The sequence below is a fragment of the Grampus griseus genome, assembly GCF_964374135.1.
Source record: "Grampus griseus genome assembly, chromosome: 17".
In the NCBI taxonomy this organism is placed as follows: domain Eukaryota; kingdom Metazoa; phylum Chordata; class Mammalia; order Artiodactyla; family Delphinidae; genus Grampus; species Grampus griseus.
Window position 1 is genome coordinate 43,548,978 of NC_139011.1, and position 15,373 is coordinate 43,564,350.

Consider the following 15,373-nt stretch of genomic DNA (forward strand, 5'->3'; position numbering starts at 1 on the left):
GAGAAAAACCTACAACCAAGATTACTCTACCCAGCAAGGATCTAATTCAGATTTGATGGAGAAATTAAACACTTTACAGACAAGGAAAAGCTGAGAGAGTTCAGCACCACCAAACCAGCTTTACAACAAATGCTAAAGGAACTCCTCTAGACAGAAAACACAAGAGAAGGAAAAGACCTACAATAACAAGCCCCAAACAATTAAGAAAATGGGAACAGGAACATACATATCGATAATTGCCTTAAATGTAAATGCATTAAATACTCCCACCAAAAGACACAGACTGGCAGAATGGATACAAAAACAAGACCCATATATATGCTGTCTACAAGAGACCCACTTCAGACCGAGGGATACATACAGACTGAAAGTAAGGGGATGGAAAAAGATATTCCATGCAAATGGAAATCAAAAGAAAGCTGGAGTAGCAATTCTCATATCAGAAAAAATAGACTTTAAAATAAAGACTATTACAAGAGACAAAGAAGGACACTACATAATGATCAAGGGATCTATCCAAGAAGAAGGTATAACAATTGCAAATATTTATGCACCCAACATAGGAGCACCTCAACACATAAGGCATATACTAACAGCCATAAAAGGGGAAATCGAGAGTAACACAATCATAGTAGGGGACTTTAACACCCCACTTTCACCAATGGACAGATCATCCAAAATGAAAGGAAACTCAAGCTTTAAATAATACATTAAACAACATGGACTTAATTGATATTTATATGACATTCCATCCAAAAACAACAGAATACACATTTTTCTCAAGGGCTCATGGAACATTCTCGAGGATAGATCATATCTTGGGTGACAAATCAAGCCTTGGTAAATTTAGGAAAATTGAAATTGTATCAAGTATCTTTTCCGACCACAATGCTATGGAACTAGATATCAATTACAAGAAAAGATCTGTAAAAAATACAAACACATGGAGGCTAAACAAAACACTACTTAATAATGAAGAGATCACTGAAGAAATCAAAAAAATACCTAGAAACAAATGACAGTGGAGACACAATGACCCAAAACCTATGGGATGCAGCAAAAGCAGTTCTAAGAGGGAAGTTTATAGCAACACAATCCTACCTTAAGAAACAGGAAACATCTTGAATAAACAACCTAACCTTGCACCTAAAGCAATTAGAGAAAGAAGAACAAAAAAACCCCAAAGTTAGCAGAAGGAAAGAAATCATAAAGATCAGATCAGAAATAAATGAAACAGAAGTGAAGGAAACAATAGCAAAGATCAATAAAACCAAAAGCTGGTTCTTTGAGAAGATAAACAAAATTGAAAAACCATTAGCCAGACTCATCAAGAAAAAAAGGGAGAAGACTCAAATCAATAGAATTAGAAATGAAAAAGGAGAAGTAACAACTGACACTGCAGAAAGACAAAAGATCATGAGAGATTACTACAAGCAACTCTATGCCAATAAAATGGACAACCTGGAAGAAATGGACAAATTCTTAGAAGCACACAACCTGCCAAGACGGAATCAGGAAGAAATAGAAAATATGAACAGACCAATCACAAGCACTGAAATTGAAACTGTGATTAAAAATCTTCCAACAAACAAAAGTCCAGGACCAGATGGCTTCACAGGCGAATTCTATTAAACATTTAGTGAAGAGCTAAAACCTATCCTTCTCAAAATCTGCTAAAATACTCCCAAAGTCATTCTACGAGACCACCATGACCCTGATACCAAAACCAGATAAAGATGTCACAAAGAAAGAAAACTACAGGCCAATATCACTGATGAACATAGATGCAGAAATCCTCAACAAATTACTAGCAAACAGAATCCAACAGCACATTAAAAGGATTATACACCATGATCAAGTGGGGTTTTTCTCAGGAATGCAAGGATTCTTCAATATACGCAAATCAATCAATGTGATACACCATATTAACAAATTGAAGGAGAAAAACAAAATAATCATCTCAATAGATGCAGAGAAAGCTTTCAACAAAATTCAAGACCCATTTATGATAAAAACACTACAGAAAGTAGGCATAGAGGGAACTTTCCTCAACTTAATAAAGGCCATAGATGACAAACCCACAGCCAGCATCGTCCTCAATGGTGAAAAACTGAAACCATTCCAACTAAGATCAGGAACAAGACAAGGTTGCCCACTCTCACCACTATTGTTCAACATAGTTTTGGAAGTTTTAGCCACAGCATTCAGAGAAGAAAAAGAAATAAAAGGAATCCAAATTGGAAAAGAAGAAGTAAAGCTGTCACTGTTTGCAGATGACATGATAATATACACAGAGAATACTAAAGACGCTACCAGAAAACTACTAGAGCTAATCAATGAATTTGGTAGAGTAGCAGGATACAAAATTAATGCACAGAAATCTCTGGCATTTCTATACACTAATGATGAAAAATCTGAAAGTGAAATTAAGAGAACACTCCCATTTACCATTGCAACAAAAAGAATAAAATATCTAGGAATAAACCTACCTAAGGAGACAAAAGACCTGTATGCAGAAAATTATAAGACACTGATGAAAGAAATTAAAGATGATACAAATAGATGGAGAGATATACCACGTTCTTGGAGTGGAAGAATCAACATTGTGAAAATGACTCTACTACCCAAAGCAATCTACAGATTCAATGCAATCCCTATCAAACTACCACTGGCATTTTTCACAGAACTAGAACAAAAAATTTCACAATTTGTATGGAAACACAAAAGGCCCCATATAGCCAAAGCAATCTAGAGGAACATAAATGGAGCTGGAGGAATCAGGTTCCCTGAGTTCAGACTATACTACAAAGCTGCAGTAATCAAGACAGTGTGGTACTGGCACAGAAACAGAAATATAGATTAATGGAACAGGATAGAAATCCCAGAGGTAAACCCACCCACATATGGTCACCTTATCTTTGATAAAGGAGGCAAGAATATACAGTGGAGAAAAGACAGCCTCTTCAATAAGTGGTGCTGGGAAAACTGGACAGATACATGTAAAAGAATGAAATTAGAACACTCCTTAACACCATGTACAAAAATAAACTCAAAATGAATTAAAGACCTTAATGTAAGGTCAGACACTCTCAAACTCTTAGAGAAAACATAGGCAGAGCACTCTTTGACATAAAACACAAGATCTTTTTTGACCCACCTCCTAGAGAAACGGAAATAAAAACAAATATAAACAAATAGGACCTAATGAAACTTAAAAGCTTTTGTACAGCAAAGGAAACCATAAACAAGACCAAAAGACAACCCTCAGAATGGGAGAAAATATTTGCAAATGAAGAAACTGAAAAAGGATTAATCTCCAAAATTTACAAGCAGCTCATGCAGCTCAATAACAAAAAAGCAAAAATCCAATCAAAAAATGGGCAGAAGACCTAAATAGACATTTCTCCAAAGATATACAGATTGCGGACAAACACATGAAAGAATGCTCAACATTATTAATCATTAGAGAAATGCCAATCAAAAGTACAATGAGATATCATCTCACACTGGTCACAATGGCCATCATCAAAAAATCTACAAACAACAAATGCTGGAGAGGGTGTGGAGAAAAGGGAACACTCTTGCACTACTTGTGGGAATGTAAATTGATCGAGCCACTATGGAGAACAGTATGGAGGTTCCTTAAAAAACTGAAAATAGAAGTACTATATGACTCAGCAATCCCACTACTGGGCATATTCCCTGAGAAAACCATAATTCAAAAAGAGTCATGTACCAAAAGGTTTATTGCAGCTCTATTTACAATAACCAGGAGATGGAAGCAACCTAAGTGTCCATCAACAGATGAATGGGTAAAGAAGATGTGGCACATATATACAATGGAATATTACTCAGCCATAAAAAGAAACGAAATTGAGTTATTTGTAGTGAGGTGGATGGACCTAGAGTCTGTCATACAGAGTGAAGTAAGTCAGAAAGAGAAAAACAAATACTGTACACTAACACATATATATGGAATCTAAGAAAAAAAAAGTCATGAAGAACCTAGGGTAAGATGGGAATGGAGACACAGACCTACTATAGAATGGAGTTGAGAATGTGTGGAGGAGGAAGGGTAGGGTGTAGCAAAGTGAGAAAGTGGCATGGACATATATACACTACCAAACATAGAATAGGTAGCTAGTGGGCAGCAGCCGCATAACACAGGGAGATCAGCTCGGTGCTTTGTGACCACCTAGAGGGTTGGGATAGGGAGGGTGGGAGGGAGGGATATGCAAAGGGAAGAAATATGGGAACATGTGTATATGTATAACTGATTCACTCTGTTATAAAGCAGAAACTAACACACCATTGTAAAGCAATTATACTCCAATAAAGATGTTAAAAAAAAAAAGAGTATCTAGTAGGCATCATGCCTGGTACCAGGTACAGGAGAAAATAGGAGAGATCAAGGTAAAGAAAGTTGTGAAGAGCAACTTATAGCATCTGGGATGAATTGGGCATGAAATAAGAAACAAAACAATTCAGCAAAATTGTAATTAACTCACTAAAGGAAAATGTTACATACTAAAAAGCAAAATGTTTAAATGATTTGGGGTTTCATTCACTGACCATAAAACAAAAAATGAAAACATAGAGTTAGTGATAAGAAAGTCTAAATTCTGGACTTGTTTTGTGAGGATCTCCTGTCCTTGTTCTTACGTCCTTCCAAATAAAGTTCAACATCCAGATCTTGATTGAATGTTTCTGGATCCTCGAGGGTCCAGAAGTCAACCCATTCAACAAAAATAAGGTCTTCCCAAACACTCTTGAAACTTAACTTTAGCCTGGTTTGACTCAGGTTTAACTTTCAGTCATTTGTTTCCTTGTAACTTTAGCATGCTGCAAAACAAAATTGAAATGTCAATAAAAAACATACATTGTCAAATACATTGGAACATTAAAAAGGTCACAGGGGAGAATTTGACAACTAGTGATGAAGTTAAATTTGAAGTACATAAGTACATACAATTGGCTGATGTAAGTATAATTTACTTGTCAATGTAACAGTCCTTAAAAAGATCACAAAATCAGGAGGTTATAAACTATTACACTAAGGTTGAGTTATAATATTCTTTCTAGACATTAGCAGAGTAAATTGAAATGAACGAAGCAAAGAAATGTACAATGTGGATTAGGGAGAGGGATGGACTGGGAATTTGGGGTTGGTAGATGCAAACTATTACATTTAGAATGGATAAACAACAAGGTCCTACTGTATAGGACAGGGAACTATTTCTAATCTCCTAGGATAAACCATAATGGAAAAGAATATTTTTTAAAACGTCTATGTGTGTAAAACTGAGTCACTTTGCTGTACAGCAGAGATTGGCACAACACTGTAAATCAGTTATACTTCAATTAAAAAAAAGAGAAATGTACGGATGTGAAAAAAAAAGATGAAGAAAAAGTAAAATGTACTACAGGAAGAATAAGCTAGTTGAAAATATCAAAGCAAAATAGCCAGACTGCAGTGAGAAATTAATTCTTTGGTGTGATGTATCCATTATCTGATTTTGGATTTAAATACAAAGTAAAAATATGAAAAAAGCTTTGACATCATAATGTATTCTCTTTGCAGATATCTGAATTGATTCTTACATGATATGATAAATATCTGTGAATAAAAACCCCACATGGCTTCTAGTTTTATCTCCTCAGCCAGTTATTAACGAATCTTTTCTAAAGTCCAACATTAAATGGATACCAAAAAACCTAGTTTCATTTATTTTACTCTGAATGACATTTAATAACTTTAAATCTTTTTAACATGAAGACTTTTCTTATACTTTTGTTTAAATGCTATTTGATTTTACTTTATCTTATTAAACACCATTAGTACACCCTTAATGTGTCTATGTATTTTTTGCCTTCTTTTTAAGTGATTTATTGAATTGATTTCTTTCTTTTTTTTTTTTTCTTTTTTGTATTGAAATAGAGTTAACTGCCAATCTTATATTAGTTTTGGGTGTACAAAGCTGTGATTCCATACTTTTATAGATTATGAAAAATACAAAGTTATTACCCTATTACTATGTGCTTTACACTATATCCTTCTGACTTATTTATTTTATAACTGATAGGTTGAAATTCTTAGACCCTTCACCGATTTCACACATCTGCTCACCCATTACCCTCTGGCAACTACTAGATTTTTCTCTGTGTCTGTGAATCTCTTTCTGTTTTATTATATTTGTTTGTTTTGTTTTTCAATTTCCACATATAAATGAAAACATACAGTACTTGTCTTTCTCTGTGTGACTTATTTCACATAAATAAGGCCCTTTAGGCCCATCCGTGTTGTCAAAAATGGTAAACTTTCATTATTTTTTATGGCTAATAGTAACCACATCTTCTTTATTTATTCATCTGTCAATGGACACTTAGGTTGCATCCATATTGTGGCTATTGTATTGAATAAATATTGCTAAAATGAACATAGGAGTGCATTATCTTTTCAAATTAGTGTTTTCATTTTTCAGATAAATACCCAGGAGTGGAATTCCTGGTTTGTATGGCAGTTCTATTTCTTTGTTTGTTTCAACTGTCACTTTATTGCAAGATGGTTGAATTAATTAAAAATTTAAACTATAACTTGATAATCTTTAGTCCAGTACCAAATTTTATTCAAAGCAAACTGCTTATTCAGAAGTGATCATGGAACAATTCAATGCAGAGCAAGAAGGATGAGAGAAACATCTTACTGGCCAATAGACTGTTTTATTTCTCGCATTATATGAAACTCAAACTTTTCATTTTTAAGAAAGATCAACTCTAACTTCAGTAGACAGCGATATACAAAGATTCTGTCACATAGGCTAGTTTCCATTTAGTCAGTCAACTATTTCTAGCTCTCTCAGTTGGGATAGATGCATTTACAGAACTGCCTATGCTTTAGCCTTCTTTGCGAGCAGCTTTAGATGTGCAATGCACTTGTCAATTGTCTCCTTCTCCTCCTATGCATAGATGCTCTGCACCACATGCTTCTCCACCCAGTCTATCATGTGCTCTTGTTCCTTTTGATGCATCATATTCTGCACAGAGATATGATAGTCCAGGCGATTCTTTATCTCCTTGTATACTCTATGCAACCGTTCCCATTAAGTAACCTCCAAGGCCATAGCAATGTTATTCCTTTGGACATCAAAAAGGTAATGGAGCTTTTGAACCAGTGCCTACTCTGACTTCTTCAGATCAATCGCATCCTGGATTTGTTTGATGGAAGACTGTTTTTGCCTCTTCCAGTTGGGCAATTTTTTGCTCATTGAGTTTATCAGCAAATTCCCCAATAGAGGCACCATATTTTTTAACTACATAGACAAGCAATCCTATTGTTGATATGGTTGAGAAAGTCTCTGGAGTTATCACGTATATTTCTTTGGAGAGTAAATATAAGATAAGCCCAGTTCTGAGCACATAGGTTACTGTTACACCAGTTTCAGGATAAAGGAACTGGAAGAACTCCTCAGGGATCAGCCCAAAATGAACTTTTTCTCCATATTCAGGAAGAGGTGGTACAGAGGCAAGACTTGGTGGCCCTGTATGAAAGATCCTTGTTGCCTGTAATACCCCTGGACTGAGGAGGGCTGCACTCTTCAGAGAGGGGCCTGCTGCAGTGGCAGCAGAAAGTACCACCAGGTAGCATCTACACAGCAGCAGTCTTGGTGCCCCAGTAACAGTTCTATTATTAATTTTTGAGGAAACTCCATAATGTTTTCACAATTGAGTATGATGTTAGCTGTAGGGTTGTCATAAATGGACTTTATTATATTGATGTATGTTCCCTCTATACAATTTTTGTTGAGAGTTTTTTTTTTTTTATCATGAAGGGATGTTGAATTTTATCAAATGCTTTTTCTGCATTTATTTAGATGATCATGTGATTTTTATCCTTTGTTTTGTTAATATGGTGTATTGCATTGATTGATTTGTGGATATTGCACCATCCTTGCATCTCTGAAATAAATCCCACTTGGTGACATATGAATCTTTTAATGTATTGTTGAATTTGGTTTGCTAATATTTTGTTGAAAATGTTTGCATCTATGTTCATCAGGGATACTGGCCTGTGATTTCTTTCTTTCTTTTTTTTTTTTTTTTTTTTTTGGTAGGGTCTTTGGTTTTATTATCAAGGTAATGCTGGATTTGTAGAATGAGTTTGGGACTTCCCTGGTGGTGCAGTGGTTAAGAATCCATCTGCCAGTGCAGGGGACATGGCTTTGAGCCCTGGTCCTGGAAGATCCCACATGCTGTGGAGCAACTAAGCCTATGTGCCACAACTACAGAGCCTCCACTCTAGAGCCCATGAACCATAACTACTGAGCCTGTGTGCCACAAATACTGAAGACAGTGGTCCTAGCACCCTTGCTCCACAATAAGAGAAGCCACATGATGAGAAGCCCTCACACCACAACAAAGAGTAGCCCCCACTCGCCACAACTAGAGAAAGCCCCTGTGCAGCAACAAAGAACCAAAGCAGCCAAAATATAAATAAATAAAGAAAAGAAAATTTAAAAATATATATTATTTTAAAAATTATATGTTTAAAAAAAAAGAATGAGTTGGAAGTGTTCCCTCCTCTTCAATTTTTTAGAATTAGGTTGAGAAAAATATGTGTTAACTCTTCTCTTTAAATGTTTGGTAGATCTCCTGTGAAGCCACCTGGTTCTGAACTTTGGTTTATTGGGAATTTTTTGATTACTGATTCAATTTCAATACTAGATTTTCTATTTTTTCCTGATTCAGTTATGGAAGATTGTATGTTTCTAGAAATGTATCCATTTCTTCTAGGTTGTCCAATTCAATGGCATATAACTGTTGGTAGTATTTTCTTATGACTGTATTTCTGTGACATCAGTTGTAACTCCTCTTTCATTTCTAATTTTCTTTGCATTCTCTTTTTTTTTTTCTTGATATGAATCTGACTAAAGATTCATCAATTTTGTTTACCTTTTCAAAGAATCGACTGTTAGTTTCATTGGCCTTTTCTATTGTTTTTGGTCTCTATTTTATTTATTTCCACTCTGATCTCTATTATTTCCTTTCTTCTACTAACTTTGGGCTTTGTTTTTTGTTTGTTTGTTTTTTTCTAATTTCTTTAAGTGTAAATTTAAGTTGTTTATTTGAGATTTTTTCTTGTTTCTTGAAGTAGGCTTGTATAGCTACAAACTTCCTTATTAAAACTGCTTTTGCTGCATCCTATAGATTTTGGAAAGTTGTGTTTCTATTTTCATTCATCTCAAGGTATTTTTGATTTTCTCTTTTATTTCTTCATTGACCCATTTGTTTTTTAGTAGCATGCTGTTTAGTCTCCAAGTGTTTGAGGTTTTTGCCAGTTTTCTTCCTGATATTGATTTCTACTTTCATAACATTGTTGTTGGAAAAGATGCTTGATATGATTTTAATCTTTTTAAATTTATTAAGACTTGTTTTGTGGCCTAGCATGTGATCTGTCCTGGAGTATCTTCCATGTGTGCTTGAATAGAATGCATGTTCTGCTGTTTTGGGTGGAATGTTCTGTAGATGTCTATTAAGTCCATCCGATCTAATGTGTCACTTAAGGTCAATGTTTCCTTATTGAGTTTCTGTCTGCATGATTTATCCATTTTTGTAAGTGGAGTATTAAAGTCTCCTGTTATTATTACATACTTTCAATTTCTCCCTTTATGTCTGTTAATATTTGCTTTATGTATTTAGATGCCCCTGTATTATGTCCATATATGTTTACAAATGCTATATCCTCTTTATGGATTGACCTCTTTATCATGATGTAATGCCCTTTTGTCTTTTGTTATAGCCTTTGTTTTAAAGTTTACATTGTCTGATAGGAGTATTGCTACCCCAGCTAGCTTTCTTTTAATTTCCATTTACATACAATATCTTTTTATATCCCCTCACTTTCAGTCCATGTGTGTGTTTAGCTCTTAAGTGAGTCTCTCGTAGGCAGCATATAGATGGGTCTTCTTTTTTATCCATTCAGCTACCCTGTGTCATTTGATTGGGGCATTTAGTCCATTTACATTTAAAGTGATTATCAAAAAGTGTGTATTTATTGACCTTTTGTTACTTGTTTTCTGATTGTTTTTGCAGTTCTTCTCTGTTCTTTTCTTCTCTTTTTAACCTCTTCCCTTGTGATTTGATGATTTTCTTTAATGTCATGTTTGGGCTCCTTTCTCTTTTTGTGTGTGTATGTATTGTAGGTTTTTGGGTTTTTGTTACCATGAGGTATGTTTATATCTATATGTAGATTTTAAAAATATATATATGCATATGTAAATATATATATATATTTAAGCCAATAGTTGTTTAAATTCAACACATTCTAAATGCTCTACATTTTTTACTCCCCCATCCAACTTTTATGTTTTTATATCATATTTTACGTCTTCTTATGTATCCCGTAACTGCTTACTGCAGTTATAGTGATTTTATGACTTTTGTCTTTTAATCTTCCTACTAGCTTTTTATGTGGTTCATCTACTGCCTTTGCTATATATTTGCTTTTACCGACAAGATATTTTTCCTTTGCATATAAACATATTTCTTATTATGGCCTATTATTTTCCACTTAAAGAAGATTCTTTAACATTTCTTGTAAGGCCAGTTTAGTAGTGATGAACTCTTAGTTTTTCTTGTCTGGGAAACTCTTATCTCTCTTTAATTCTGAATGATAACCTTGCCTGAATGATATCCAGGTTGTAGGTATTTTTCCTTTCAGTATTTTAACTATATCATGCCATTCCCTTTTGGCCAGCAAAGTTTCTGCTGAAAAATCAGCTGATTGCCTTAAGAAGTTCCTTTGTATGTGACTCTTTGTTTTTCTCTTGCTGCCTTTAAAATTCTCTCTTTAACTTTAAATTTTTCCATTTAAATTATGATATGTCCTGGTGTGGATGTCTTTGGGTTCATCTTGTTTGGGACTCTCTGTGCTTCCTGGACCTGGATGTCTGTTTCCTAGTGCAGGTTAGGGAAATTGTTCACCATTAAGTCATCTTATATATTTTCTTCCCCTTTCTCTCTCTCTTCTCTTTCTGGAACTACTGTAATGTGAATGTTAATATTCTTGATGTTGTCCCTAAAGTCCCTTAAACTATCCTCATTTTTTCAAATTTTCTTTGTACTGTTCTGATTGGGTGATTTCTGCTATTCTCTCTTCCAGGCTGCTTATGCATTTTTCTGTATCATTTAATCTGCTGTTGATTACCACTAACCTATTTTTCATTTTACTTATTGTATTTTTCAACTTTGATAAGTACTTTTTAAAAATTTTTCTGTTGAAATTCTCACTGTGTTCCTCAATTCTTCTTCCAAGTCAGTGAATATTTTTGTAGCAGTTTCTTTGAACTCTTTATCAGGTAAATTACTTATGTCCATATCATTAGTCCCCCCTGCCCCCCCCCCCAGGGGATTTATCTTGCTCTTTCACTTGGAACATATTCCTGTTTTCTAATTTTGTTGGACTTTTTGTGTTTTTCTCTATAAATTAGACAAAAGAGTTACCTGTCCCAGTCTTGAAGATGTGTCCTTGTGTAGGAGCATTGCTATGTACATTGAGTGTGTCTGGTGGCTTTAGAAAGAGTGCTGGAGCTAAAGCAAGCCCCAGCTGAGGCCTTTTCTGGTGCATGCCAAGGCCACCACCTTGGTGTGTCTGGGGAAGAGATCTGGAGCTGGAGGGGTTAAAGCCAAAGCCTGGCACAGGCTGGGGCTTCTCCTGGGGTGCACCCAGGGTTGCTGCCTTGATGGAAGGTGACTAGAGCCAAAGCCCAGCACCAGCTGGGGCTTTTCCCAGAGTGTGCTGGGAGCCACTACTTTGGCAGTGGTGTTGGAGCCAGAGCCTAGTGTGTGCTGGGGTGCATGCTGGAATAGCCATGGAAGGCTGGCTAGAGTGTCAAGCACTTTTCAATCTGATTCCTGTGTGCTGGGACTCAGAGCAAGTAAATTTGTGTGTGTGCCCTTTAAGAGTAGATTCTTAGTTTTCTACAGTCCTCTGGCTCTCCTGGTCCTAAGCCCTGCTGGTTTTCAAAACCATTTAGAGGGGAGTTGTCTTTCATGTACTGATCTCAGGGCTAGGGTACCCATAGTGGACTCTAACCTCTCACTCCTTAGGGAGGACCTCCAAGTTTGAGATATCTCCTTTTACTTTGTGTTGCCTACTGGGGGTATGGGTCTTGACTAAATTCCTTCTCTTCCCCTCTTACCTGTCTCAGTGTTTTTTTTTTTTTATATATATATATCTTTAATTGTAGAATAGCCATTCTGCTAGTCTTTAGATCGTTCTCAGAGAGACTTTTTATATACTTACTTGTAGTTTTGATGTGTCAAAACTAGGAGGAGGTGAGCTCACAGTCTTCCTTCTCTACCATCTTGATCCTGCCTCAGTGTGTCTATGTTGAAATGCTAGGAGGACTACTTAATTACTTTATTAAGCTCCTTTTCTCAGAAAAAAAAGTCTTATTACATTGTATTTAGTTTCCCACTGTAAATTTGTCCCCAAATTCTCTCTTTCCTAGTATTTACATTCTAGTATGTAAGACACAGGATACAAAGTTATTTTTCAACATTTTGAGTTTGTCCTGTTCTAAACATGTAAAATAATGAGAGAACTTCATATCCCAACTACTTACCCAAGGAATACCCAAGATTTTGTTTCATCTGTTTGTTCAGCTATTGCTTTCATTGAGCCCTATCAGTTGTTTGGTTACCTGAAATCCTCTTACCAGCAACCTTATGACTTGATTGCTTGGTCAATCCCCTGAGTAAATTTAGGTGTATCGCTCAATGAGAAAATGATGCCTCCCTCATTCTCACCTGACAAAAGAAGGAGTTATGCCAGTCCAAGTTATTGTAAATTGAGACAGGGTATAAAAAACCTGAAGTGATTCTAGCACCTAGAGATGGGCTATCTGTCTTACCTTGAAGCCCTGAAACTTCTGAGTATTTTGCTTAGCTACAGAGGTTGTGGTCAGCACCATGGACTGTAGGCTGCTAATAACCCATATAATTTTTTTGCATATACAAATTACAGTCATTTGTAGAGTATTATAAAAATATTTTATTCTTTATGTTTAAAAACCTATAAATATATTGTTTGTTAGTATAAATATTTTATTATGAATTTGTTTTTTATGTTCAGCCTTTATATCCTGGAATCACTACAGCATAAACTATTATATAAACTCAGCTATATGGATCAACTATTCTTACCCAACTACTTGAAAATATCTAATGTACTGATGAATTTTATTTTAGGCTTTTCTCAAAACAGATTCAAATGTTATTTTCTACCTTTGCCAATCTTTGGACATTTTAGCATTACTGCTTTACAAGAATCGCCTTCATCTTAAATAGCTATAAATTATTAGCCCATTAATTGGATGTGATAAAGAACTTCCATTAGTTAAAAATATAAATCTTATTGACACAGGGACACAAGAATTATTCATTTGAATATTGCCAGCTATTACCCTTCACACATACATCAGAAAGCTGTGTTCTCACTCTCTAATTTAAATGCAATTGATAATTAAAAAGTAATCTTAAAGTGTGACCAGAATTTATATTTCTGTAAATTATTTAAGTCACAAATATCAGAGGACTATATAACTAAAACGGCATATATTTCACGCATTATGAATAAAAATTTATTTTTCCAGGTATCAGCAGAAAAAAAGCAAATATGTACTTTATACAGATGTAAATTAAAATCTAGCAATCCTTTCACCAAAGGACATGTCCGCAGGATATTTCAAATCATGAAGTGTGTGGGTACACTCATTAACTCATGGGAATTAACCATCTGGCACATGATATCCCCACTGGTTTGAAAGAAAAATAGGTCTTTTTAAACAAAACGCTCTCCATTCAGTATGCAGAACAGTCATCAATAGAATACTCACTGATGGGTTGAAACACAAGGAAATAAGATCTGGGGCATAGAACAAGTCATCCTTAAAAAGTTATTAGAATCTCAGTGACATTGATAAAAGACCACACAACAACATTTTGCCTAACCAAAGATTTGATGCCAAATAAGACAGCTGTATATGAAATAAAGGTTCTACTCACTACTACCTACAGGAGTTTATATTAACTATAATATAGTTATATTATAGTTAATATAAACTAACTGCTAACTATATAACTATCTGTGTACTTATACCTATAATAATATCTATATAGCTACTTATATGCCTGTAGTAGGATTCTATAGATTAACATCTGCTCCTTCCACCCATGGACCTAGCTTTGGAAAACTGTGCTCTGCTGATTGAACCTAAAATGTTCCTGTGCTAATAAGCAGTCCAATTTTATTTGAATCTCTCTGGTACTCCACTACCAACCAAAGCAGCAACCTAACTCTTTCTCACCCCAAATAAATGGAATAGGTAGAAATGTTTATAAATGTAAAATAATTTACCCTAAAATTCCCATATTAAGACACAGTGCACTGTAACTCTGAGTAATATGAATTATGGAATTTTATATACACTATTAATTAAAAACCACAAAAATTAAACATTTGCTCTATTACAAAACCAATTCTTATTACTCTATAATAGGGAGTCACAGTAGGGGGATGTCATCATCTGTTTTATAAGCATTACTTGAGTGCCTCCTATGTATTCAAGCTTCCATTTTGAGGCTCAAAGAGAATATAAAAGAAGTAAAATATGTTGCCCAGGAATTTACTATGTAATTAGGGCAGAAACCTACACATATATGAGTCAACTTAGAAAAAATTCTAAGGCTATATGGAAGTTTAAGAGAGTATATATTATGATAAAATAAAATACCAAAGTTTAAGTAAGGTAAACTTAATAAGCAAATGCTTCTTATACCCAGTGAACCCTAATATGAGCTTTGAAAGAAGTGGAGACTTTGGTTTGAAGGATAGAAAATACAAAGAATTATAAGAGAATAGGTAAGGACTGGAGGAGAGAAAATTACTTCTCTTGTTAGAATACAAGACCCTGTAGGAAGAGTGAGATGTGAGTTGGGAAAAATACATTGGGGTTAATGGAGATCCTGATATCTGCATAATGGATTTGAAGAAATGAAAGTCACTGTAAATTCATGAGCCAAGTGGCACTGTGACAGAGAGCTCCTGGAAGCAATATACAAACTGGAGTCCAATAGAAAGAGACTGAATATAAAAGGCATGAGGACAAGGCAGTTCATATTTGATTTTATATAAATGGACAAGATCCCATGACTCCCAAACATTCACAGGGTAATCCGTGGAATAAACTACTTACCACGTGATCAGAAGGGAAAATAGGGAACATATAAGAGGAATTAAAAGACAGGCCTCTTCCCAACCTTGACTATCCTCACAGTACTTTCTTATTATTATATGAAAAGTCTACTTTTCACC

The 15,373-nt window shown here is 35.0% G+C and overlaps 1 pseudogene across 1 annotated transcript; it reads right to left on the reverse strand.

The window, feature by feature from the left end:
- Positions 1-6,887: 6,887 nt before the first annotated feature.
- Positions 6,888-12,676, reverse strand: LOC309835231 (ATP synthase F(0) complex subunit B1, mitochondrial-like; annotated as a pseudogene). The gene is made up of 2 exons: positions 12,624-12,676; positions 6,888-7,681 (listed from the first exon to the last, which is right to left on the reverse strand). The product of its transcript is annotated as an ATP synthase F(0) complex subunit B1, mitochondrial-like (transcript).
- Between the last annotated feature and the right edge of the window lie 2,697 nt (positions 12,677-15,373).